At 37.0% G+C, this 23,787-nt stretch overlaps 1 long non-coding RNA gene across 1 annotated transcript; it reads right to left on the reverse strand.

Annotated features, from left to right (window-relative positions):
• Nucleotides 1-979: 979 nt before the first annotated feature.
• On the reverse strand, nucleotides 980-12,613 carry LOC121139857. The gene is made up of 3 exons (XR_005876693.1): nucleotides 12,574-12,613; nucleotides 10,441-10,564; nucleotides 980-1,117 (listed from the first exon to the last, which is right to left on the reverse strand). It is a non-coding gene; the product is annotated as an uncharacterized LOC121139857 (long non-coding RNA).
• Between the last annotated feature and the right edge of the window lie 11,174 nt (nucleotides 12,614-23,787).

The following is a 23,787-nucleotide window of genomic DNA, read 5'->3' on the forward strand; positions in this document are numbered from 1 at the left end:
TCTTAACTTCTTGGGGAGGGCCTTTTTCTTAGACATGTCTTTCCTTTTGCGAGCTCCCATTCTCTCACTCCGTTCAGTTTCTGACATGCTATCCTGAACTTCCTCTAAGGTTCCCTGACTTTCTATTATAGCAGGGTGACAGGCCTCATCCTCCAAGCAGTTTTTAACTAGCTTCCAAATGGCTTTGGTACCTAAGTGGAGATCTCCTTCTGCATGCTTCCTGTCTAGTTCTTTACCTAGCTTGTTCCATGAGGCCACAGTGAGGGACCCGGAACAAGCATACCATGGTGCCACTCTATCTACCTCCTTCACAAAATTTTGAAGTGTTCGTGGTGCAATTTTAAGATCTCTTTGTTTTAGCACAGTCTGTAGGGCAGTAACCACTGACTGTGACAACCCCATCGCGCTAGCGGCTTATCTAAAAACGGCGCTCAACTCCGTTACCAGACTGACAGCACCAGACTGACAGCACCAGACTGACAGCACCAGACTGACAGCACCAGACTGACAGCACCGTTCTGTCAGCACCAGCCACGATGAAGGAGAAGGACAAACAGGACTAGCACCAAAGCCTCCACTGACCCGTCCCACGGTGATGACAAACTAAGGCCAAAGTCGAGAAAGGGGTATTCAGGATAAAGCATACCTCTCTGAACTTACGTCCCTGCAGTTCTGAATCCGCCCCGTCTTCCGAGGGGTCTCCCGCGGCGCCGGCGATGTTGAAGAGTTCCCGGGTTTCGGCACCAGATGTCCCGCGCTACCGTCTCGCCAGCAAGAACGACGCAGAACACTCGGATCCTTCTGCAGTAAAGCTTTAATGCATCTTGAGAGATAGATGATCAGCTTCTTAGAGGGAGACCCCAAGCTAAGAAACCCAGCCCCTTATATAAGCCTAGGAGCTCCGAGTGAGACGTGTAGAGCCGGGATTGGTGGTTTGCACATCACCCCAGATGATGCCACGGGAGAGGCACAGCTTAAACGGTTAACTCCAACTGACAGCAGATGTCAGCGCCATCTTCTAACGGTTAACTCCAACTGACAGCAGATGTCAGCGCCATCTTCTAACGGCAATAGCGATAGCGAGGGCGGCTCCTCACATGCTTGATAAGTTGCTCTCCTAGCATATATAAAAGAAGGCATTATGAATCACCTATATTCCTCCTTTTGTATAGATTTTGATTTAGTGGGAATACATGTTGAAACATGCAACTGTAACATGATGTGATAGTTATCAGAAAATGTAAAGCTCCAAAAGATTTAATGCATGACACTGACTCACAAGCAACAGTCAAGTACAGAGGGATATATTACAAACGAAAGAAAAGTATTTCGTATGGATGTAAAAACATGAAATAGAAAAAGATCATGTGATTACACCATAGGTAAGAGACAGAAAATAACAGAAATCTAGAAAAGAAGTTATGGCTAATTAGCCATATAAAAGAGTTGGGACTTCAACCTAAGGCAGAACTTATAAACATTTGTGTCACAGGGATATTCTTAACATGTTAGATAATTCCAAAGAACGCTTTGTATATGTACTAAGTATCAGTCCATTCCATATTAGAAATTCAACCTATAATAACTTCAAAATATCTATTTGCTCAGGAAAAATATACATTTAATTTCCATTTCATATTAACAGCTACTACAAAAGATAATTCTGTGTTTCTTTTTAAACTTTCTATATGTCCTATTCTAAAATTAGTGTACTGAATTTGTCCTAACTACAAATTCTGGAACATTCCTACTTCCTTGAGAAAATGTACATGACAAAGAATGTCTTAATACATTATGAACAATCTTTTGACTTTGTAAAACAAAATAATTCAGAAACTTCTAGAGGCTACTTTAAAAATAATTTAGGAACTACATTAAAAGACAGAAAAATAAGACATAAAGTGTCTACAAATCCACTCTGTAGAGAATGAATGCTATTACATTAGGTACTTCATACATTGCATGACAAAATACTTGGCAAGAACAACTTAAATAAGGAAGCATCTTGGTTCACAGTTTGAGGGTATAGTGCATTATATATATATACATATATATGTATATATATGTATATGGATTTCAGAATGGAAGGACATTGAGGGGGTTAGTCACATTGCATCGGCATCCAGGAAGCAGAGAGCAATGCATGCTTGTGTTCATCTTGCTTTTTCGTTTTCATTATATCTGAGACCTTAACAGATGGAATCATGTTAGCTACATTTAGGGTGGACCATCACTCTTCAAGTACTCTAATATACACAATTCCTCACAAACATTTCAGACATTAGTTTGTATGGTGATTCAATTAATAAATAGCTGTAAGTTGACTATTAAGATTAATCACTAGGTATATTAAGGAAGATTTAAAAAATTCATGTCAGATCATGAATTCTTTTATTGAACTACCTTCAAATTTTATATGATATTATACATACTGAACCTATATAATTTCAATAATGTTACTGAAATAATTATATACTTATAATCACCCATGTCAAGATCCAACATAGATTTTGGATAAGAAAAATAAAGCTTGACAAGATATGTAACTTTGTTAAGTGTCAAGTCCTATAGTCCAATGGATAATAACCCTCTAATTGTTACTTCATAAAATATGATAATAAAGGTATACTGAATTAAGATCCTGACTAAACCCTGGATCAAGAAAGAGTACTGACACTATAAATGGAAAGGCTTTTTATTGAGACATCATCACCAAAACAATTTTTTGAAATTTTCTGGAGAGTAGCTTGGGTTTAAAAACTGAAGAGATTGCTACTATCTTCATAAATAAACTGTTGGGAGGAGTGAAAATATAGTTTTATTCCATTTGGAAAAAAGAAAGAGTGTGAACGCGTAGTGATAACATTTAATGATTACACTCATCAATAATAATTAGTAAGTAATATTTTGAGTACTATTTCCTAGATGCTATGCTAAGAGATTTATAGTCGCTTCAACTGAATCTTTTCAACAACCTATAAGATAGGTTCTATTACGAAAACTTACAACTTTTAGGTATGGTTCTTCCCACCAGCCTGTTCCCACAGCCACATCAGCCCTAAATGATAACTCAGAGACTTGTTTTAATTATAATACTGTTGGCTGGTGACTAGGGCTTATTATTGGAGAGCTCTGTATTGATTATTAACCCATTTCTATTAATCTAAGTATTTCCACGTGGTCTTATCTTACTGGAGAAGGGTTCAGACCTCTTTTCCCTCTGTGGTCTCATATGGCATCTTATTCTGACTACATTTCCCAAAATTCTCCTCATATCCTAGACCTGCCTATCTTCCTGCCTTATTGGCCAAACAGTGTTTTATTCATCAACCAATGAGAGAAACATACGTACAGAAGACATCCCCATCATACAATTGGTACTATTATCCCGACACATAACATTTTTGAATGGTTACCATATATCAGGTGTTGTGCTAAGGATTTTATTATCCTACTAATATAATCATTACAAGAAATATACAGTAGCTACCTACCTATATGAGACACTATTATTGCTATAGTAAAACATGTAATACAAGCTACTAACGAAGAAGTTTATTCATATTGTACTTTTGCATATCCTGGCTGCATCTCATTATAGTTTATACAATTGAGGGATATCAGTGAGATCAATCAAATTATTATATCATAAACCAATACCAGGGAGAAAGGACCCCCATCATTATTAAACTGGTCCAGATACTATGAATTTAAACATTTAATATTTTATTTAAATGACCATTTTTCTCCTTATGAATTAAGTGGCTCTAGAGTTTGTTTCATGTAGTCCAAAACTAATACAGTAATATTAATATCATTAACATTTCCAGAGTGACTAAAGGAAGGATGACATTCATAAAACTAGGAAAAGGAAAGAATAATAAGCCATCACCCAAGATCGCGCAATTTGTAAAAAATCAGTCCCAGAATTCAAAATTAAGTCTGTGTGACTCCCTGGTCAATGTTCAGCCTTTATATTATGCTATCATAATGTAGGTTACCACACTTATAAGCCAGCAAGATACTGTATTAAACAGATCAGTAGAATTAGTGGTAAGTAAATCATTTGTGCTGATGGTTACTTTGAGTGGAGTCGTATTACTGCTGTCCCTAAATATAAGACATTTGAAGGAATGTAGCTTGTTGCTAAGATGGTTAATAATGTTTCAAATATAGGTGTATCTCTATGATTACCACAGAGATGCATAAAGCTGATCATGTTTGCTTGCTCTTCACAAACTGGAATATACTCATTGCTAGTAAATGTGAGGCTGCACAGCACAATCATAAAGATCTAAACAGATGAAATTTGAAATTCACCTCTCTATTACTACATGACTTCAGGTATGTGATTTATTCTTCCTATGTGTCAGTTTCTATGTCTATAAAATGAATGATGTGCATGGCTTATTTAATCAAATACTATTGCATGCACAAAGTATTTATCACAGAATATATTCCAGACCAAATCAAGTATATTAAGTATACATTCAAATTCTACTCCATGAATTTTTCTTCACTTGTGGTGCTAGTGAAGGACCACTTTTTCCATAATTGGTACCAAGAATGATCATGTTGGCCATGATTTCCCTATCTTCAGCAATGAGCACTGTTAAAAATCTTTGTAAAGACCCTTGCCACCCAATGTGACTTGACCATTTGGTTGCTAAGTATCTGTTAGTGTTCAGTGATGAGGAACTACAGTGATGGAGCACCAAAACTACACTACTAGAGCTTCCCTGAATGCAGAAATGACAGCAAACAACAGTCTGTCACTCATAAACACATTAACAAGTGAAGAATTTTCTTCACCCAAACCAACCCATGAAATCTGGAAGAGTAATTGTCTTATACACGCAAAGAACAATATAAGACTTCAAAGAAAAACAAAAACTAGATGCCACCAAAGAAATACAAAGGTTTTCCATGAGCCCGCTCCAAGGAAATGGATACCTATTGTTTACTATATAGAGAATTAAAGCAATTATGTTATAAATTTCAGTAAAATAGAATACAGACACATAATGAAGTTAAATCAGCGAAACAATAAACAAAAATGGATATTCAGAAAAGGGAGAGAAGCAACATACAAGAAACAATTCAGAAATTCTAAATCAGACAAATAACAAGGAATGAAGGAAAACACAGAACAAAGATCATTATTTAATGGATTTTATAAAGATACTTGTCAACTAGAACAAAGTCATTATATAATGTAACCCAATAGAAAAAATAGTACTGAACAAAGAGATGTGAATAACTGAATGCCATCTAGTAAAATCATAACCACAAGATGGAAAATCCAGAATAAATAAAATAAGGAATAGGTTATTGAAAATAATAATGCCAGAAAATTTACTAAATCTTATGGAGTATGGATATCCAGATACAAGGACTTGTAGAAACTAATAAAATTTCAACTTGAATAAGATTTTAGTGAAAAACATTACAATCTACCCAGCAAATGTTGAGACAAAGGAAAATTTGAAAGCAGCGAAAGAAAAGAAATTTATCTCATACAAGAGAATTCTCATAAGTAGATTTCTCAGCAGGAATCTTACAGACCAGCGGAGAATGAAATTTATTTTTAAAGTAGTGAAATAGAAACTGCCAAGCAAGAATATATTACCAAGCAAAACTCTACTTCAAAAATGAAGAAAATGTACCTAGAGAAATGGCTTGGTGATTAAAAAGTACTGCTTGTTCTCCCAGAGGATCTGGGTTCAATCCCCAGCACGCCCATGATAGTTCACACTCATCTCTAACTCCAGTTCCAGCAGATCCGATGTCCTCTTCTGGACTGTATAAGCACTGCATGCACATGGTGCAAACATCCACACAGGCAAAACACCAGTTGACATAACATAAATATTTTTAATGCAGTGCAAATAAAAAATTCCAATAGTCAAGTGAGGACTAAGGAAGCAGAGGCAGGAGAATCATGATTTTGTGATTAGCCTGGGTTACATAGTAAATCAAAAGTCAGTTTATGCTACAAACCAACACCTGTTACAAACAAGAAACAAAAAAACCCTGTGCAGTTCAGTTAGCTAAAAACCATTAAAGAAGTCATACAAGTCAAAATAAAGGAATTATTAACAGGAATGCTTGGAAATGCATGGAAATATAAATTTCACTGATAAAGAGTGAGTATACAGTCAGATTCAGCCCATTCTGATTTTGCAATGGTGGTGTATAAATCATTTAACTGTAGAATGATTGACAAAAGATAAAAGTATTAAAAACAACTACCATGACAACTCTGTGTGTGTGTGTGTGTGTGTGTGTGTGTTTGATTCACATTTTGATGGACCTACAAATACATACAGGATTTGAGGCTACAAAGGGCTCATAGCATATAATTTTATTCATCAATTATGTCTCCAGAAGGCTGAAAAACATACAATATTTATTTTAAGGGCATATATTATAATACACATAAAGTAAATATGTACAAATACTTTTGTAGTGTTCACGGACAGTTCAAGTTTCAGTGTGGTTAGGACAACCTAAAAACTCTGTGCTCTGTCTTCACTGACACAAAGAAAAGATTGTCAAAATGATCAAATACATTCATTGAAATGAGAGTGATGTAATTCTAAAACCAAACCAATCAGATAAGGGACTAAAGTTTTGATAAAATGGACTGGAGTTTTTGGTATATAATGAATAGGGACTTAATTGGGAAAAATGAGCATAATTTTTGAAGAACCTAAAGTAGAATAGAATTTACTGAGAAGTAAACTGTCTGTAAATGTCAGGTAATTATAATCATCATATTCCCTTCAACACTGGAAAAGTTGTTAACTATCTATGTTTATAGAAAAATCTACTTTTCTTTTAAAGCACACATAATGATGTAATTTTGAAAGATAATTCCCCCTCACATCCATAAACATGCATACGTGTTCACATATACAGGAATCTTGGCTGCCTGATTCTTTGGGGATCATGCCTACCACTTCAATAGGGTACCTCAATGCATCTGCGTGCAACTGTAGATTGCCATATTATCCAAGTAAGTTAGAAAAATAAATACCACATTTTCTCTGATTTGTGGAATGTATGGGAGACAAAATTATTATGTGTATGCCCATAGCATAGATGTAGAAATAAGTCTGTCTGTGGAAAATGGAAGTGAATAGTGAGAGGGAAAGAGGGCATAGAGGAGAGTAGAGGGTAGTGCAGTCAAAATACAAGATAAACTTCTAAGCAGATATCTCTCTTCAATTTCTCATTATGTACAATGAGCACAAACCAGGGACAAATTTGTAGAAGATGTGAAATTTTCATCTTAATATAGCTGATATTTTATGAGTAAATCAAAAAATATTGGTTAAGATACAGTTGGAAAGAACTCAACCATATACAAACCTGCAATACATTTAATATATTCAAATAAAATTAAAATCTATTTAAAAACTATTTCCTTAAGAAAATAAAAATGGACTGGGTAGTGACGGTGCACACCTTTAACTCTGGCACTTGGGAGGCAGAGGCAGATGGATCTCTGCGAGTTTGAAGCCAGTGGGTCTACAAAGCAAGTTCACAGACAGCTAGGGCTGTTACACAGAGAAATCCTGTATTTTAAAAAAAAAGGAAAGAAGGAAGGAAGGAAGGAAGGAAGGGAGGAAGGAAGGAAGGAAGGAAGGAAGGATGGATGGATGGATGGATGGATGGAAGCCCTTCATCCAGTAGCTGATGGAATCAGGAACAGATATTCACTGCAAAGCACTGGGCAGAACTCCTGGAGTTCAGTTGTAGACAGTGGGGAGTGATGAGCAAAGGAGTCAAGACCATGCTGGAGAAACTTACAGAAACATCTACCTTGAGCAAGTGGGAACTCAGGGACACCAATCTGGCAGTTGAGGGACAAGCATAGGACCGATCTAAACCGCTTGAACATGGGTGTCAGTTGGGGAATTGGACAGTCTATTGGGCCACTGGCAGTGGGACTATATTTATCCCTAGTGCATGAACTAGCTTTTTGGAGCCCATTACTTATGGAGGGTTACCTTGCTCAGACTAGATACAGGGGGAGGGGCTCAATCCTGCTTCAGATGATGTGACAGACTTGGATGATTCCTCATGGGAAGCCTCACCCTCTCTAAGGAGTGGATGGGGGTGTGATGGGGAGATGGTGGGGGCAGTGGGAAGATGGGACAGAACACCGACAGGGAACTGGGATTGGTATGTAAAATAAGATTGTATTTAAAATAAAGTAAAAAACAGAAAGAAAATGGAAAAAAGAAGACAAAAATGGGAACCTGAGACTGGAAAAATATTTATTTACATCATACAATAGATACATAAGGCTTCACACTGAATGTATGTTACAGAGGCTGCTTACACCTCTGAAAAATATGGCAAACAATCCAGTACAAGGTTGTTTTAATTTTTAACATTTTAAAATTATTTTCCTGGCCGCACAAATAAATGATATTGCTTGTGTGATGTTAGTAGATAGATACTAATAGGCTATGTTCCTATCCATTTCCCATTACCCTCCCCTATTCTTCCTAAACCGATCGTGATGGGCCCTTTGAAAGGCAGGTCTCTGGGCATGTCTTTAGAGAATTAATTCACTTTATGTTAACTGAGGTAGGAAGATCTGTCCACTGTAGGAAGTTCTATTCCCTGAAGTAAACTGTGTAAAAAAGAGAAAGCTAGCTAAACCCAAGCATTCATTGCTCCCTTCTTACTGACTGCACATGCAATGCCACCAGCTGCCTTAAGCTCCTGCTGGTGTGACTTCCTTATCATGATGGGATGTAATCTTGAACTGTGGGTCAAAATGGCCCTTTCAGCCTTCAGCTGCTTATGTTAGAGTCAACTGCTTCACAATAGACGAAAAGTAACCAATACAGTTCTCTTTCTATTTTCATGTCATCTAGATAATAGGAAAATAGTAGATAAAATCCAGATTCAACACATGATAGAAACATCTGTCATTCAAAGCCTGCCTTATTTTGCTTAACATAAGGATCTCTAGATGTGTGCAGTTTGCCTGAAATTTTCTTGTCCTATCATATCACATGCATCCTATCATCATGTTTCTTTCATAGGGCCCCATTAACTTCTTCATGCTTACTTTATTTTGGCTAACCCTTCTTCTCACCTCTCATCTTCTCATCACCATCATTCCATTACCTCACTGAACATTTCCACCCCAAATGTTCTCTCTTTCTCCTTTCTTCTCAGCTATAATCTACTATCCTTCCTCTGAATTTCTGATGGGCACATGTACTCCAGGACAAATGCACAAAACACAAGACCTGAGATTAGCACACATATGAGAAAGAAAATTGTATTTGTCTTTGGGAATCTGGATGATTTCACTAAGAATAACTCTTTTTGAGTTCCATCAATTGCTTTCAAATTCAATTATTTCTTTATAGGTAATATTATACTGTACATATGTAACAGCTTGAACTTTTTGAAGAATACCACAATAGCACAGGAAATAATTTTATGGCAATGGGAATAATGCTCAAAATCGGGAGGCAAGAGTCCTTTCTTTTACAGTTATCATATGATCTAAAACACTCTTTATTTTGTGTGTTTTAATATAGTGAAACATGTATGGAGAAATATTTCTACATAACATTTAATAGCATATTTATTAAAATAACAAATAACCAAATTTTATCTCAAATGATAATGAGTGAAAATAGTCCCATCCAAAGAACAGATTACTTCCCATCAAGACAAAGGAAAAAGAAGGATAATTCCTATGTTATTATATGCAGCAGCTCTGCATGAGTCATAGGGAGATTTTGTGAGCAAACACGAAAAGAAAACTCTTGACTTTTAGAAGCCAAGGAAAGACTAATCTGTAATACTACAAAACAAATCACTATTCATTTTGGAACATCACTGAAGGTGAGAAATGAATGAAAACCTCTCCCAGAAGACCCTCAGAAGCAGAGCTACATTGTAGAGAAGCCAATTGTTACTCCTATTTCTACCCTTTCACATTCAGGAACAACATGATCAGCGTGAACATGGGTATATATTAGTATTTATGTGATAGTTTTAAGGAAAAAGTAAATATCAGAGATTTTCTTCATGAAGAACCATGTGCTTAACATTTTCAGGAATATCATTATTTTATGTAATACCTTTTCAGAGGAGAAATAAACAGTGTCTACTCCCTTAAGAGGCCAACAATAAAGCAAAGTCTAATTCCAACAGGGATTCCCACTAGGGAACTGGGAAAGGAGCTGCTTTACAGGAGCGAAAGTGACCCCAAGGCAGCTGCTCCAGAAAGTCTACACCCAGCATAGATGATGACTTCCCCCAAACATGCTTATACACAGTTCCCCTTTAGTTAACTTCCCAAAGCCTATACTATTGTACCTCCTGAGACTCCATGCCAATTAGGACAGAATTCATAGAAATGTCTGGAAAAGTACAAAAGAGAGTCCTGGAATTCCTTACCTCTGTCCTTGCTTCTCTAAGGGAAGATCAATAGTCCACAGTCTTAACTTGAGAGTCTCTTTTGTGAATGCAGGAACAACTGATCCGATGAAGATGGCAGCTGATGGGTCAGGAGAACCACATTCTACAGCAGGAATAAAGAGATCGTATAATTTGGGTGACATTATTACAAGAGATTGTCCAGACTAATATACTTCTAATGTATATATTATATTGTGTTAATTATAATGTGAATTTTCAAAAGAGCCAAAATCTTGGACAATCACATCACAAAAATAGTCAGTAATCACCTGAAAAATGCTCAATAATATTAACTATGGGCATTATGTAAATTAAATCCATAATCGGATAGCACTTTATATTATGAATGTTTTATATTTAAGTTATGCCTCCAATTATAAGACCTCCCCAGAATATTGAGCAATTAAAAAATAGTATGTCACCCAGGAGTAAATAAAATGATGTTATCTTAACAAAGTCTGACCTCGTTTATAAAGTTATAGGTACACCTACCCAAAGTATATGTAAATATGGATAACAATCACTAATGTGTTGATGAGTAACAGAAGCTGGATAAAAAAGAGTATAGCCTGTGTTTTTACATTTGAATCAAGAGCTAGAATAAGCCAAAATAATTTATGATAAAATAAATCAGTTTTCTTTGCTTCAGGGAAAAGAGTCACTCAGGTAGTAAATTTGTCAAAAGTAATGATGCTTTATGCTGAGTGAAACTTCATTGTGTGAAAATTATACTTCATTAATGAAATCAACAAAGGAAATTTCACTGAACTTAAATTTTTTTCAGATATCAACAGTGAACTCTTGGGACTCAAAGTGTTGTTTACAGTCTTATTTGCACATTAGAAAAGCAAGGGGATTTTAAAAATATTCAGTCTTGTGCCCCATTGCCAAATAGTGAATGCTCCTGGCCTCGTATTAAGCCATTCCTTTATTAATTGTAAAATAACAACATAATTGGATAGTTTCAAGGCATCAGTCAGAAGAGAAATCAATATCTCCATTCTCAAATGTACTATTTCATGCCTTTGTTAAACTGATTTGATATCAGAATGCATACATGCAGTATTTAAAAATTGGGGTTAAAGAGATGACTCAGTGATTAAGAGCACTGGGTACTCTCCTAGGGGACCAATGGATCAATTCCCAGAACCACATGGCAACCATGCAAACATCAGTAACCCCACTTCCATGGGATCCAATGCTCTTTTCTAGCCTCTGCCAACCACTGAACATATGCACTGACGATGGCATACATGTAAGAAAAACAGCAGTACATAAGAAGTAAAATAAATACATTTTAATTAAAAAATTATGTCATATATCCAGAAACTGTTTTAGTATACAACAGTTAGCTATGAGACTAAAATAGTACTTTTATTTTATTTATTTATATTTTATGAATCATATTTTTATTTTTTATTTAAATAAAAACAACCTTCTATTTTCCTTTTTCAAAATATCAGTAATTTATTTTTTATTTAATTAGAAACAAGCTTGTTTCACATGTCAGTCCCAGCTACCTCTCCCTCCCCAAATCCCTTGTGCCTCCACCAGTCTCCCAGTCCCCCACCCAATCCCCACACCATTCCCTAGGAAGGGTGAGGCCCTCCATGGAGGATCTCCAAAGTCTGTCATTTCATCCAGGGCAGGATCTAGGTCCTCTCCCATGTGTCCAGGCTGAGAGAGCATCCCTCCATGTGAAATGGGCTTCCAAATTTCATTCGTACATTATGGTAAATATTGATCTACTACCCAAGGGTTCAGAAATCGCTGAGGCCTCCTAACTGACACCACATTCAGGGGAGTCTGGATCAGTCCCATGCTGGCCAGTCAGCCATGAGTCTGGGGTCTAAAAGCTCCCCCTTGTCAGGTCAGCTGTCTCTGCGGGTTTCACCAGCATGGTCTTGACCCCTTTGGTCAACACTCATCCCTCTCTGTCACTGGGTCCAGGAGTTTAGTTCAATGTTTAGCTGTGGGTATCTGCCTCTGCTTTCATCAGTCACTGGATGAAGGTTTGCCAGTGGGATTGTAGTCTGGCACTCCCCTGATCCATGTCTAAAATCCATATATGAGTGAGTACATAGCATGTTTGTCTTTTTGTGTCTGGGTTACCTCAGTCAGGATGGTTTCTTCTAGTGTCATCCATTTGCCTGCAAGATTACATAAAAACAATCTTATTTTAATACCATTCCCAATTCTGTCTCCATCTCATCCTCTCATGTCCCCCTCCATCTCCCCATCCTCCACCCACTCCCCAAGGAGGGTGAGATCTTCCATGGGGGATCATCAAAGTCTGTCACATCATTTGGGGCAGGGCTTATTTATACTATATGTTATATTTCTTTTTTATGGTTTTTTATTTAATTTCTTCTAATGATGCATAGAAAATACCAAAGTGTTTAACAGTAATAAGATTTTGAATACAGAGAATTTTTGAAAGAATACATTGGATTCTAAAGAATGGAAAATGAGGTGACCATAAGATGAAACTGGCTTGGAAGTCAATGTCCCTTGGCCACAGAAGGACATCAAGTCCTAGGAATGAGACTCAAAGCTCATTACTAAAACAAACTGAACTGCAATAGCAAAAGCAGTATAATTTAAATAAGTAGTGTAGGAGAAAGAACCTTGACTAATTCCCTAGCAATCTAAATCAAAGACTAATTCAAACTACTTTTGGAAAATTCCATTCCTACTTTAGGGAGTTTCACCTTAATGAAGTGAAGGGTTAGGATTTTATGACTTCTAAGCCTGGAGTACTTGAGAATTTGTGACTCAATTTTAACTCCAGGAGATAATATATTCCAGGATGTGGGAGAATTTCTACAGGTGCATTTTGGTGTTCTGAAAAGTAGAAATTTCCAGGGCTAGAAAGGCCAAAGCTTTATTTTATGTATCAGAAGCTAAAGAGGTTAAACAATCACTGAATGAAAAAATGCCATCTCCAGTTCAACTTGTTTCTTCCTTGTCATTCTCTGTCTTCCTCCTCTAAATTCCTCACCATCAACACTAGAGTCTTCAGTAAAGCTTTTTTCAATCCATAACTTCGATCTGTACTTCCTCTCAGGGGTCATTAGTCCTCCTGTGGAAGACCTGGGTTTGGTGGCTTATCTATAACTTCAGTGCCACAAGATCTAACAAACTTTTCTGACCTCTTCGGTATCAGGCACTTACTTGGTGTAGAGGAACACATGCCTACAAACACACACATAAGCAAGACATATTTTCAAAGATTCAGTTAGACTTTAAAGTGATGTGAACCATACTGTGATGGTGAAAATTAAAACTAACTCTGCCGCTGAATAACACAACTTTGAAATTTTATAAGGAACAATCACATTTGTATTTTCTAATTAGAAATTCTACATCAAAGACCAGACTTGTTTCAGTTAAATTAGTAACAATTATGATGTTTAAGTAATTTAAAAATTATTTCCTATACAGAAATAACAGACCAAGCAGCTTTAGCACTGGTGATCTTAACTCAGAGGAAAAATTAAACTTGTCTTAAAACATGAACTGAAGAGGAAAAGCCAATGAATTAAAAGTAAATCAAGACTGGGATATGTCTCAATTTGTAGAGTGCTTGTCCTGCATGAATCACAACATTGAAAAAACTCAATTTCTCTTTCTGCCCTTTCATGTATGAAAAGATATCCCATATAAGTTAATAACATTATACAAAAAATATAAGATTTTTATCCCTCCAAATCAACGATAAATAAAGAACACTGTCAAACCTGGCCACAGAGACCCAATAAAAAATGGGTGTGTTGCTATATGCCTATAATCTCAACTACTCAGAAGGTTGTAGCAAGAATAAACCACTTCAGGTCTAGCCTTCATTACATAGTAAGACCTTGTCAACAAGTCCTGATTAAATAAATACAAACAAATGAAAAAATAAACAAAAAGCAAGTAAAAATAAAAAGGCCTTGTGTTAAGAGCACATAAACATATAAAGCATCAGAAACACTAAAAAAAGAAAATCTGCAATCAAAGGAAGGTGCATCTTAACTGGAGATATGTGAGGGCTGGAGAGAAAGTCATATGGGCTAGACCATCATTGACTAGGTAAAAATCTTCTAATGATATGTCAGTGGTTAGTGTGGAAATCCTGGTCATGAATCATGCTATAGACCAGGCAGAGAACACTCAACTAGCCAGCAGGCTATGAAACAAAGTTCTGGGCTGAATAGTTGAGAGACTGCAGAACTGCAAATAAATATTCAGCGTCTGCTCAAAAACATTGTTCCTTTCCATTGCAACTTATGAGGCCTGTAAGGCCAAGAGTTTGATTATACACAAGTGGATTTTATTGATCCACAGCTTATATTACCCTTGAATAAAGGACATATTTGCCAGAGTTTCTGGAAGTGCTACTAAAAAGTAGCCTGTAGCTACAGAGATGTGACTTACCAAAGGACACACCCTCTCCTAGGTGGCCTACATCCAACAACCAACTCAGGTAGTTATATTAAAGCATAATAAAAAGCTAGACCAATTGGGCAATGCTAGGAGTACATTACAATTTGACTTTTCTTACCTTGCCATTTCATTACTGAGTACTAGAGCCAGATCCTAGAAGAGTCTAACCCATGACAACATAGAAAATATGATAATACAAAAAATTGTGAACAAAAAACTGAGAACATTAGATGTGAGATACATATTACCTATTATGAAGAGATATTAAGTAGATACTACAAAGGATGTAACAAAAATAAGAGGTAAAGGACTGGTCTTGGGTAACAGCTCAGTATGTGAGTGTACCTGACTTGAAATTCCCATTACCAGCACGAAAATTAGACGTCATGTGTGTATAACTCTAATTCTGGTGGAGGGACATGGAAAAAAAGTAGATCTTTGGAGTTCACTGGCCAGCTAATCTAGGTGAATTAGTGAACTCTGAATTAAATGAGAGCTCATGCCTCACAATATAAGATGGAGATAGATCAAGGAAGATACCTGATATTAATCTCTGGCCTGCACACATTTGCATGTAGATCCAGTCACTAGTGCCCACCAGAGCACACAAGCAACACAATTAGCAATATTAGTAATGAAGTGAGTGATGTACACAGAAATTTGAAGTGTCACAGATATATAGACTTATCTTTCCCACTCAGAGAATATGAAGGAGCACTGGAGTCCATGAGAGGATATCCCACAACTAGAGTCCTTTGAGATTTATTCAGGTTGTTATGTATACCAAAATTTCTATTAAGTCTCCCACAGGAAGTAGCCTGGACCTCCCCTCAGCTGTACAGATGAAGTATCTTCCCAAATAAGCTGTGGGTCTAGGAGCCACCCTCAGACTTAGAGGACAGGTGGCATCCCACAGGCATTGGAACAGGAGAAATCTTAATTACAATGAGCCAGAAAATATTTTCCTCCTTTAACCATACCAGAAGATTCAAACTGAAGGAAGTTCTTCCATACCTTCAAGGTAGCACCTTCATAAACCAAAAAGACTAAAATACAACTTCCTTGAAAATTACGATGTCATTAAAGCTACAGTCTACTGACACAAACCATTAAGAGAGGGACTACATACTAAAATAAAAGATTTGAAAAAGATCTGGATTTTTCTAATATTATTAGATAATTTGTTTGAAACACAACAAAAAGATTAAGAAAATAACAAATAAGAAAAATAAAACCCTAAAAATAATACTGAGAAGAATACATATCTGACTATTCATGTTTGCTTAATCAGAAAAAGCTAAAAACTCAAATTTTAAAATTCATGTCTCAGACACAGAAGTGATCTCAGAAAGATCATAGGGTACATGTTAGTAGAAACAAATCACATGTTTATTTCTACCAATATGGTAAAACAAAAATTTAAAACACAGTATCATTTCAAATTACTCAAACCTTGACACAATCCATATGTCCTTGATCAGTTCTATATGTGTATGACTCAAAAGCAGTCATATCATAGAATAATACTCAGTGGAAAAGTAGCATGAACACCACAACAAGGGTAAATCTCCTTGTATAATCAGATGGTAAGTTTCCATTTATATAACATTTTTATAATGCAATAGCTATAAAGAGAAAGCATTAGCAATTGCCAAAAGTTAATGGGTGTGCTAAAATTAGCATGAAAATCTTGGTAGTGATGGGTGTATGCTCATGCTTTATAGTACAATGTCAACATCCTTGTTTAGACATTGTACTACAGTTAGGAGATATATTACCATTGGGGAAGTTCATAATAAGTGTACAAAGATCTTTCTGGACTATATCTTACAACTCTGTGTAGACTTTACTTCAAGTTTTAAATAGCCAAGTGTCATGGTGCATGCAAGTCATTAATTCCAGCAATCAGAAGTAAGAGGCCAGTGGGTCGCAGTGAGTTTGAGCTTCCCCCACCTCCAAGTCTACACAAGTGAGTTTTAAGACAGGACTAAATAAGAAGGCCCTGTCTGAAAAGCAGTTTTAAATATATCTGGCTCTTGTATGGAAGATGTTGTGTGAAGGGGTCAAGCACAGAGATAGCACAGCAGAAAAGCAAGAATACAGTATAGTGATGAGAACTGAGGTAGAATTTGCACAGGTGAAGAAAAAGGTATAGTGTTGGCAAATATTAAAGATCTAGAATTAATGGGACTTGCTTATATGAAGAGGAAAAGAAAAGAATCAAAGGGACTCTTAGATTTGACTTGGTCTTCTTTTTATTGTTTCTTTTTCATTTAAAAATTATATTTTATTTTACAAACCAACCCCAGTTCCCCTTCCCTCCCCCCTTACCTCCACTTCCCACCTTTCCAACCCCCCCCCCACTCCTCAGAGGGAGTAAGACACTCCTTGGGGAGTGAACAAAGCCTGGCTTATCAAGTTTAGGCAAGACCAACTGACTAGAAGGATTTTGAGACAGATGCATTACCTACTGCACTAAGAGTGCTCTGACTAGAAGGATTGAAAAGACCAAGGATGCAGGGAAATTAAGACACACTAGAATGGGATTGTCTATTAGTAAAATCGAATTATTAAGTATGAAGCAGAATATATAATCATTACAATAGTATGGGGGTAGAATTGTGAAAATCCCTAGTATATAGATGATGGTTATCAACAGGAACTAAATGGTGACTTGAGAGAAGAACATTAACAGAAAAAGAGAAAAAACAGATCTTAACCCAAAGCAAAGGAAGAGCGCATAGGAAATGATCCTCCTATAGAAAGTTTTAGAAGATGAAGTAATTTCTATAAGAATTACCTGGTCAGGGCCTGGCAGTGGTAGTGCTGGCCTGTAATTCCAGCACTCAGGAGGCAGCAGCAGGCAGATCTCTGTGAATTTGAGTCCCGCCTAGTCTACAGAGCGAGTTCAAGGGCAGGTTCCAAAACTACACAGAGAAACCCTGTCTTGAAGCCTCCCTCCCGCAAAAAAAGAATGACTTGGTCAATTTTGCCCAATCCCTGAATGGTAAAGTCCAATGGTAGTGGAAACATAACCGAAGAATGTCATATCAAGGAAGTCACTGGTGCAATTGATATGGGTAATCTCAGATGTGTTAATAAAAAGACTTCAGGAAATAATCAGTGAGGAAAGAAATAGATACATTAACCTATCATTTGATCTGATATGAAAAGGTTGATAAACTGGTGTGGTAATCACTGGGAGGGCCGAGCTTCATTTGTTAGAAGAAGCACAGATCTGAGACACTAGAGCATTCACTTATGTTAATAAGAATAATACATCACATATTGTTAGTGATACAGGAAGGAAGGAGATGAGAATTATAGAAATAATGCCTTGAAAAATAAGGAGGCTAGAGTCCAGAAACTGTTCTGAGAAGTTGTTGATCTTGTGGGAGAATATCATTTGAAATGATGTTGATGGAGGTTGGGAGGGAATATGGAAGTAGGCAGATGGGTCACTTCCTGTTAGCAACTTTTCTCTCTGAAGTAGAAAGAAATCAACTTTGTTCAATCTTGATTCTCCAACTTTCTTAACTCTATTAGTTCCATGATATGATCTTTGTTGTCTTTAGAACTTTGTCTCCTCTAACTCTTTCCATACTCAACCTATTCCAGGCCACACACACCCTCAAGACACTTGCTTTCCTATCTCAGACTTACAGATTTTCTGTTCTCTAGTCATGTGATGCTTTTTGAAGAGATATGCCGATAACTTGTTTGTTATGGGTAGATCAAGAAGATAGTCAACATGTGGACAACTCCAGATCTTCAGGTTTTAAGTACGACATAAAAACAGCATCACCAAAGGGAATTAATATGAAGAAGTGACATAGTCACTTACTTCAGCAAGCTCTTGGGTTTCTCCTGGAAAACTGCTCGTGCCTGTGATGAATGGCCCTGTATTCCAATACCACTTTTTGTGGTTGAGACAAATAGTGACAAAGAGGAACTTTGGAATGTGGTCCATTGTGGTACTGTGTTGCTGGTGACCCTGCTCAAACACCCCTTTGGGGAAGGAGTAAGAAGAGACACCAACAATGCAGGCACATTTATTAAGGAAGTTAGGCCTGCCCTTATACTCCCTTCCAATGTCCCATTGGCTCAGGCATCTGACTCTGCTGTGTTTTCCTTTCCTTATTGGTATCTCCTGTCAGGTGTCTCTTTGTCAGCAGTCTCTAGGCATAGAGGAATAATTGACTCATGGAGGAAGTACCTGTAGAATGTGGACTGGCCTGGGCACCTGGGCAGGGTGACTGTGGCTTGTTTAGGCTGGTCAGCAGTTTCTCATACAGTACTGAATAGACAATGATGTTATTACCTTTTTTGGTAGTGCAGGGATGAAAGGACCCTTCACAGTTCCCAAAGTCACTTTGTTTAAGTAGATGGAAGATGTTACATTATGCAGAGAATAATTGTCAGTGGAGTACTCTGCCCTAAATATGGCATGTATATCATACCTCCTCCACTCAGGCTCGGGAACACAGAAAAAGGGGAGTATAGAAATATTTTAAGAGCAAGAGAACTACTGAAAAAGAGTGGTTTCCAGACACTATATGGTTGTTATACTACTGAATTTACTGCAGCTGTGGTAACCCACAATCAATATCACTCAGAATCAGAAATCAGATTGAGAAGGCACACAGGTGCTACTACCCTTTACTGGCAAGTTAGTGACAGGCAGTGGCTGCTAGAAGAGGAATTACTTTTCTATGAGACTGTAGAGACTGGTAGGATGCCCATCCTCCAGTGGGGGACCCTACAGCCATTCCCATAGAAGAAGCACTAAAAATATACAAGTAACTATAAATATTGAGTAGCATGAAGATGAGAGAGAGGGAGAGAGAGAGAGAGAGAGAGAGAGAGAGAGAGAGAGAGAGAGAGAGAGAGAGAGAGAGAGAGAGAGAGAGAGGTGATCCACAAGGAGCTAAGGAGCTAGAGGCTGAATCTGGTAGATGGATGAGTTAAATACATTGTGTGCTTGTATAAAATTACATTACCATTTTTTTAAAAAATGGCCTTCCCGAACCAACTTTTACAATCCTTATACTTACTTTTTTACTCACCATGAGAAACCATCCACATATATGTGTGTTCATGAGCATTCATGTGAGTGTATGGGCATGTAAACTTGTGCATATATGTGCAGAAGCCTGAGTTCAATGGCAGATGTCTTTGTCAATTTTTCTCCAACAAGTTTTGAGAAAAGGCCTCTTTCTGAACCACACTGGCTTTGTCAGCAAGACTCAGGGGTAGACCTATCTCCATTCCAAAGCCCTGGAATTACAAGGAAGTACCACAGAGACCAGCTTATTAATATGTGGGTCTTGAGGCTTCCATGGCAAGCACTTTACCAATGGAGTCATTGCCCAAGCATCCTAAAACATGTTTATTAAATATTAAATTATATTCTCTATCATCACATAATTTCTTAAAACAAAATACTTTCTTAAGTTTGTTGTTGTTATCCCAGAACCTAGAGTAGTGCCTATCACAAAGTCACAATCAATACAAGTTGGTTAAATGGATGAATTTAAGAAGGATGTCTTTTTCATTAAATAGGGTTAACTATCTCTACTTCTCCATGAACTCATTTAAGAACTGAACAAATCTTGCATATTTAAAAGGAACTACCACCACTTTAACCACACTTAAGTACCCAAAAGTAATAGTAGCTAATTTATATCTGCAAATAGAAGTATCATGAGGAACATCTCACTGAGAATATATCAATAAGACAATGAAGATATGTCTGTAACTCTGGGAATAACTTGGACTCATAAACTGACTTATCATTGTTAGCAATTTGAACTCACTACACGGAGTGTCTGGTTCCAGATTAAAACCATGGGATAGAAACCTTGTTATTTAATGCTTACAAAAGCACTAGAGTCATTCTCACAGACCTATATTGACTCTCTTTTTATGGGTCACTGTGCATGATGTTGAAGGAGCCACATCCATTAGAGGAGCTTTTTGAAGCATATGAAGACTTCCCAATATTACAGTCATTTTTAGACACTCTGCTCATTCTGATGGCTACAGTCATAACTGGTAATATGTAATTTATTATTGTATTAGTTAGTATAAGTTGGCACTTCACTTTGACACCCTTCTTTCCTTATAAGGTCTGCTGTTGGGTCTAGAGGAGGCAAATTGTGCCTTACTATATAATGGGAATTAGATAGAAAACTTACAGTATACAGTAAGTCCGCTGCTGGTTGTTCCCGAAAAAAAAAAGAGTCAGATCCACCCAGATGCCCATGTATTGTCCCAAGCAGTCCTTAGTGTGTTTTATGAATAAAATTTAAACTGAAAATTTCAAACATTTAGGAATCTTATTTTGAAGAAAAAACTGGAAATAACTTCATAATTTTGAACCTATGTATTCTTTGACAAAATAGTAGATTTTAAACAGAATACTCACACTAGTATAATGAATTCAGAAGTTGCTAGGAAATATCAAAGGGAACTGAATTATACTTGAATAGAAGAGAATTGAAAGGGACAAGAAAGAGGATTATTGAAGATTAACCTACACAGGATAGGAATGTCGTATATTTTATTGGGAAGAAATCACTTAACGAGAAGCCGAGAACCACTGTTCTCTGAGACCCCACCGGAACCCCAAGAGAAAGCATGTCCCCTTCCTCTCAGCTCTTTATCCCCTCCCCCCATCTTCTATGTACCTGTGACCATGCCCAAATGTGCGTGGCTAGCGCTACAGGTACCTAAGATCTCTCCCTACAGAGGATGGGATCAGAAGTGCTAGGTGCTTTGTTACATCATAAGGTGACATTTTTAAAATGTACAGCTTCTTTAGTTCATTCAGTATTGACACAAGGATTACCAGGACCTAGGAATCAACCCAAGAACTTTTCCATTCAATCCATCAAGAGCGAGAGCTTAAGGACTCCTATTTTAATTGAACCCCAGTTTGTATGTGCATGGCTTGGTCATGTTTGACAAATATTAGGTTGAATTTCCTGGGTTATTTCTCTTCTCTGATATTGATTCTGTAATGTACAAACAGTCATTGGTTTATCCCATATACCATAGCTCCCCTAAATGAATCTTTTAGAAATAAAGTACTATTTATGCATCAGTCTTCAACTCAGAAATGTCCCTTACTATGTGTCCTTACTTGATTATTGCAAAGCCCAAGATATGTCTGGTAAAAAAGAGAGCCAAGTAAGTGTTCCTATTAGGAAAGTATTTGGCTAAATGCACGAAACAGCAAACTACTTGAGTTGGCTCCAGAAAGCAGAAAGAACCAGCCTAATCCAGTGATCCTCTCAATCCTCAGTGACTTCAGACTGTACAGAAGAATATGTCATCCTATCTCATGTTTTCTTCACATAATCAAAATGCTTGCCATTAGTATAGATATGAAAGGGACTGGGCGAGTGGCTCTGTGTATTAAAGCACTTTCCATTCTGATACTCAGTACCAATTTAAAAGCCAATTTTGCCACACACTTGCCTGTAATTCCAGCACAGTGATGGCAGAGACAGCAGGATCATGTGAGCTTTCTGACACCCACACTAGCTCCAGGTTCAGTGAAAGACCTGATAGAATAGGAAACCAATGGTTCTCCTCTGGACTATGTGAGCATCCAGGAACACATGCACAAACACAGATGCATACAGAACGCGTGCAAATGCGTGAGCGCATGCACACACACACACACACACACACACACACACACACACACACAATACTAGACACCAAAAAATAGGAACAAAAGGTAAAGGGTGAATGTAGCAATTGGAGGAAGTGTATAGGAGTCATACATGAATTTGAATTTCAGATAATGAATACTTTCCTTTAAATATACCTTCATCTTCATGCAATATGTGGGACAATCTTTATACTAAACATTTTTTATTCTCTAAATCTGACAAACTCTTCTAACTGGATAATCAAAAGAATGAAGGGAAAGGTGTTTCTAATTTGTCCATGCTGTAAATAATAGCATGATTTACAAAGGAAAATTAAGCCAAGAATAGATAAAGGCCTTCTGTAGCATATGTTTTACTTCAATTTCTTCACCTATCTGAGGAATAAAAGAATTAAACTAGATAATCCTTGCAAAATTCTTATAGTCTGGCATTTTCTCTCCTTTTATAAAAGGGTTCATCCATACTTCTACACATGTTTAAGATATTTGTGTCTTCCCCCATGGAGGGCTTCACCCTCCCTGGGGGAATGAAGGGATAACGGGGGGGGGGGGTGATGGGGGGAGGGCACGGGAGGAGGGGAGGGAAAAGGAGAGGGACCTGGAACTGACTTGTGAAGCAACCTTGTTTCTTATCTAAATTTTAAAAAAAGAATAAAAAATCATTATTGATTAAAAAAAAGATATTTGTGTCTTATACTAGATCTCTTGGTGGGGATATTGTCTGTACTTGCAATTTGTCAGTATCTTTCATGGTAATTGTTAGAAAAAAACTATGCGTATTACCAGTCCCACTTCAAAGGATAATGTAGATAGGGACTTTTATTCATCAAATTTTCACGGTATATACGACCTGAAAGAAAGCCGTACAAAATTATTTGAACCATTTTCCTCTATTAGCGTAATTACTGCAGTTTCCTATTTTTTTTTCAAATATAAACATTCTAGCCTTATGACAGATTCTAAGATTGTGTTCCCTTTATCTCTCTTGTGTTCCAAAACAAGCTTTAGCTGACTCTTCCTATTATTATCTTGGTGTGAAAATTACGTATTGCTCCCCAGCCTATTAGGAAACTAAGTTAATGAGGAAAGAAAGGTGACAAATTGCCTGGATTCATTTTCACTCCATCCTTAGAAAGAAGGATGTTAGATCCTTGGTCTACATTCATTTGAATTTCTCTTTCTAAATCAATTTCATTACCTAATAAGCCATAAGACCT

This window comes from Mesocricetus auratus, unplaced genomic scaffold (assembly GCF_017639785.1).
Source record: "Mesocricetus auratus isolate SY011 unplaced genomic scaffold, BCM_Maur_2.0 Super-Scaffold_100003, whole genome shotgun sequence".
NCBI lineage: Eukaryota > Metazoa > Chordata > Mammalia > Rodentia > Cricetidae > Mesocricetus > Mesocricetus auratus.